General features: G+C 31.1%; 1 long non-coding RNA gene across 1 annotated transcript; it reads left to right on the top strand.

The window, feature by feature from the left end:
* On the top strand, positions 2,959–4,716 carry LOC109335296. The gene is made up of 3 exons (XR_002106191.1): positions 2,959–2,999; positions 3,773–3,875; positions 4,472–4,716. It is a non-coding gene; the product is annotated as an uncharacterized LOC109335296 (long non-coding RNA).

Genomic DNA, 5,616 nt, shown 5'->3' with positions numbered 1-5,616 from the left:
AACTGTTTCTCTAGAATGAGTATAATAATCCAAAAAATGGTCAGTGTTAATGAAAGATGAAATAGGCAAAGATAAATCAGAATTATTTCTATCAGCATCAACATTAGGATAGAAGGGAAAATAATGTTCCTAAAAGAATACATTTCATGAAATGACGATTTCTCTTTACTTTAAATCATACACCATATACCCTTTAGTGCTAGTTTTAAAGTCAAGGAACACACCTTTTCTAGATCTTGGGTCAAGCTTCTTCCTATGTCTAACAAGAGTGGAAGCAAATCATAAGGAGCCAAATACTTTAAGCATCATGAGATTAGGATCATGTTTGACCAGAATTTGATATGGAGATTTTAAAGACAATATAATACTAGGCTGTCTATTGATAAGAAATACATCATGCATAACAACAAAGTTCCAAAAAAATTTAGGCAAGGATGATTGAAAAAGTAAAGATCTTGTAATACCTAAAATGTGTTGATGCTTTCTTTCAACTATCCCATTTTGTTGGGGAGTCTCAACACATGTAGTTTGGTGCAAGATTCCTTTAGAAGAATAAAAGTCAGGCAGCCTAAATTCAAGGCCATTATATGTCCTTATGCATTTGATTTTAGTTTCAAATTGAGTTTCTATGAAGTTCACAAAGTTCTTTAGAAGGACATATGACTCAGATTTAAGTTTCATTAGATATATCCATGTATGTCTAGATTTATCATCTACAATAGTTAGAAAGTATCTATGCCCAAGGATAGAAGGAATGTAAAGAGGACCCCAAATGTCCGTGTGAACAATATCAAAGACATCCATAGATTTAGAAGTACTTTGTTTAAAAGGAAATTTCTTTTGCTTAGCATAAAAGCATACATCACAAGGATTTTTATTGTTATTATTAGCATGAATAAAAGGAAATTGCTTGTTCATAGAAATCAATTTTGCATGAGATAAATGGCCTAATATCTTATGCCATACATCTTTATTACAAGTACTAAAGTGATTTACACATGAAGGAATTTCAATAATTAAAGTGTTACTAGTGATATCATATAATCCTTTCCTAATCTCAGCTGCACCAATCATCTTGGATGTATTCTGCTCTTGAATCAGGCATTTCATCTTAGGAGATATTAGCTTATAGTCAAGAGCAAAGCTTAGCTTGAAAACAAATATGATATTGAACTTAAAACTAGGTATATATAACATATTTGAGAGATATAGATGGTTAGAGAATAATACATTGCCTGATATTGAGGTTATGACCTCACTTCCATCAGGAAGTTTAACATGTATAGGAGGAATATGTTTAAAAGATTGAATTCACACATTGTGTAATACATGGTTAGTGGCACCGGTGTCAAGAATCCAATCTTTTAATTTCTGATTATGAAATGAATTGCAAATGTTACCTAGTGAGTCACAAGTGATTTGATTGGTGATATGCATAGGTTGAGAGTTGTTCTGCTTCATTAAGGTCAATATGGCTTGTTGTTGGTCCAAAATGAAAGGCATGATACAAGACTCCTTCTTTTCAGTGTGTTCAAAGATAGATTGGTTTTCATCATCTTTGTTATCTTGAGTTTTAATAGTGTTGACATTGTTCTTAAAACTTGGTAGAAATCCATGTTTCTTGTAGCAACCATCTATTGTGTGCCCTGTTCTATTGCAGAATGTGCATAATCTGATGCTATTTCCTCTGCCAGTAGAATATCTTCCTCTACCAGAATTTTTTGAACCATAGCCTCTGAATCGTCTTCCTCTAGTTCTTCCTTTAGCTTGGTAATCATCTGCATTGCTAGCCAGGATCTTGGATTCTTCATAGGGTGTGTTTATCTGTCTTTCTTGTTGCATCAACAGGGAGTAGGCTTTGTTTATGCTAGGTAGGGGATCCATGAGCATTATTTGGGACCTTACCGCTGAGTATTGCTCATTGAGCCCCTTTAGAAATCTAATGACATAGTCATTTTCTCTATAGGACTTAACTATTGGAATCACGTGACAATGGCTCTTAATCTCACATAAGTAGGAGGGTATTGGCCTAAAATTATCTAATTCTTGCCATAGTCTTTTCAACTGTGTATAGTATGCATCAATATGAAGATTACCTTGTCTCATTGTGTAAAGTTCCTATTGTAATTCACAAATGTGGAAGACATCCCCTTGGTAGTACCTCTCTTTGAGATCATTCCATACTTCATATGCAGTTTTAAGCCATAATACACTTTGAGCAATGGATGGATCAAGGGTTTGGTTTATCCAAGATATAACAAGGGTGTTGCATATGTCCCAAGCTATAAACAGGGGTTGATCAGGTGATGGTTTTGGTAAAGTACCATTTATAAACTGAAGTTTGTTCTTGTTTTTTAATGCCATAAACATAGCAATGGGCCAACAATGGTAATTAGCTCTGGTTAGTGGGACAAATACTATCATTGCCCCAGGATTTTCGTTTGGGTGCATAAAGAATGGACTGTATTGATCCCTCAAAGGGTTGGTGGCCATTATGAAGAGTAGAGAAGTGAAAAGAAGGAGAAGGAGAATAAAAGTGAGTGAGACACAGCAGAGCTTTATATACTAAAGCTTTGATACCATCTTAAGTCTTAAGAAGATGGTATTCATATGAGAAAAGAAGAAACAAAAGAAGAAAGAATCAAGGTGAAGAACTTATACCTTGTAAATGAAACAGAGGCAAACCGAAAAATGGTAGAAGAGTGAAGAAGATGTGAACTCTTGAATATGCTTTTCTTTTATTTCTTATTGAATGGAATGAATAATACAAAATACAACGAGTTTCTATTATAGAGCAACAAAGCACAAAAGATAACTAACTCTATCCTAACGGCTACATTCCCAAAATAGAAAACCAGACAACAATAAAAACAGAAATAACAGAAAGGGAATAACCAGAAAATGAAAGATGAGAAAGAGTTATGTTAAGGCATTTTCTTCTTCAATCAGAGGCTTGTTTTAACATGTTGACTATCCAATAAAGTCAAAAAAGAAGCCAGGTAAATATATTATTTACAAAGGTTCCGGTGGCTGTAACAACTATTTCAAATTGTGCGCAACCACAATGCACATCATGTAATGTGGTCCTAAATTTTAACCTTTGGTTGTATTTGTGGTTGTAATATTATTTTAATTTTGATACTTCATGCAAATGCGTTGTAGCATAAATGTAAAGGCATTTTATTCTCTATTGGGTTTTGTCTCCAAATTGCATAAATTTCCATGTTTGGGTTAAATTATTGGTAAAAGGAGTCATTTAATTTTTCAAAGCCTTGTTGAAACTTTTGAATTATGTATAAGTTGATAAGCTGACCATAGTTATATGGTTTCTGAATTTCACATAGGGTTATTGCATACTTGGTTATCGTAAAGTAAGTCTTTTATTAATAAGAATGTAAAAATTGACACTGATATTGGTTTTAACTTTTACGTAAGCTAAATTAATCTTGACTATGAAGTTGACATCAACCTAAATTAATCTTGACTATTTGAAAGTTATTCTGTGTTTGGAGTTTGACTAGAAAAGTTTGTTTTGTTGTTTTAGGGGTTAATTTTTGCAGGAGATTTTCTTTAATTTATGATAGTTTAAGTTTTTTACATTCTATCTCATGCATTGGATCCTCTCAATCACTATTTATGTTGGTTTATGTTAGATCATCTCAATCATTATTTGGTTCGGGACATAAAGATAGAAAAATTATGGGACAAATAATCTTTTTCATTCTTCTCATAATTGTTGATTCTTTTAATATTTATGTTTTTGTCTTTACAGATTCTTCAACTGTATCTGTTCCAACTTCCAACTAGACTGGTGAAGGCCCAGGATTCGAAGCAACACCACCGTCGATCCAATGGAGCTTTATATGTAGACTATGGTACATTTTAAGTGTGGATTTGACATTAATTTTGTTATTATATGTTTTTCTGTAGTGTTTTGCATCGAAATTTGATTTTTGATGATTACTAGTGATATATGATTTCTGAATTGATTCACTTTCAATACATTTATGAATACTAATTAAAAATGACCAATGATTTCAATAAAATTGGTAAATGCACATTGAAGAATTAAATGTTTAATATTTTAGAGTATGAAAGTTTCCCAATATTTTTCTCTCTTATAAATTATAATATCTATCTATCTCAAAATGATTCATTTTCATTACCTTTTCCATATCATTCAATAACAATAAATATGAATAATGTCAGATATAATAATAATATTCATTATTAGGGTATATATTTTTTATATACACATTTTTTCTTTCTTACATCAAATACTAAGGATAAGAAAGAGAAATAAAAAATTTAAAAATCATGAAAAACACTTGTAGAATAATTTCAGAGTTTTCTATTTATCTTCTTTCCACTTTAAAAGTCAATTCATAAACCAACTCTAATAAACTCTTAAAATTGTCCACACCTACGCATCTTTTTATGCATAAGAGAATTTCTGATATTGTATATGCAGAATCAGCTTTTCGAAAGATTGGGAGTAATTCTCAACAGAAGAGCAACCAAAAGCACAAGCCACCGAGTGTGAACCATGGGACCCAGCTACCTCAAGAATAGACATACTGATAATGTAGCTCTCTCTACATTGATTTGTTCGGAGTGGTAAATAGGGGCTTTGGTAAAAGGTTAGTGAGGTCGATTATTTGGTGGATAATGAGTTTCATAGTTTTCTTATACAAGAGACTAGTATTATAGGAAGAAGAAATATAGGGGTTTTGTTGATTGGTTCATGACATAGTAGAAAAACAATATTGTTCAGAAAAATAAGTGCTTAAGTTGATGCTGTGGGAAAAGCTGCATTAGTATATTTGGCTTTTGATATAAGTAGAGTAAAAAATAATTAGGGAAGCCTCTGGTTAAAGATAGTGATGTCAAGCAGCCACTGCACAAAAATGCAGTGATAACAGTAACTTCTGTTATTTTGTTATGACTATCTTCTGAATTGCAGCACCTGTTTTTTAGATAATTGTAGACAATAAAAGTGGAAATTTGGGAAGATGGGTAGATTAGTTTACATCTACAGATGTTTTATTTATTGAAACCTTATTTGGGGAATTGTATTATAGTAAAAAATTGAATAAAACTTGTGTACATGTATAGATCAGCATTATAGAAGTTTTTTACATTATCATCAACTAGTGTATCATATATTGACTGTGTATAAATATTTACATTATCAGTGTATAAATATTGTATTGTGCATGATATTGAGTTACAAATACAATCTCTGTTTAAAATCTGAATACAACCTGTCTACAGTCACTTGTACATTTTATAAGTTATTCTATATTTTCTACATAAATTTGTTTTTTTCTTATTTTTCCATATTAAAAATTGATTATTTCTACATTTTGTTGTTATTAGAAATATTAGTTAATAGATAATATTAAATAAGGAACATCGTATTTTACAACATCTCTAGAAAAAAAATAAGAAATACGATTACTTCTATTGGTAATGTTCAAACTTTCTATGCTAAAAGGCATTAAAATAAAAAACAAAACTGAATGAAAAGTTCAGTATCATAAATGATATTATATACATTATAGAAAATATTCACCAACAGAGTATAAATAAATAATAATGCTAACCAATTTCTAT

The sequence above is a fragment of the Lupinus angustifolius genome, chromosome LG20 (assembly GCF_001865875.1).
Source record: "Lupinus angustifolius cultivar Tanjil chromosome LG20, LupAngTanjil_v1.0, whole genome shotgun sequence".
NCBI lineage: Eukaryota > Viridiplantae > Streptophyta > Magnoliopsida > Fabales > Fabaceae > Lupinus > Lupinus angustifolius.
This window is presented reverse-complemented; position numbering and strand designations above follow the sequence as displayed.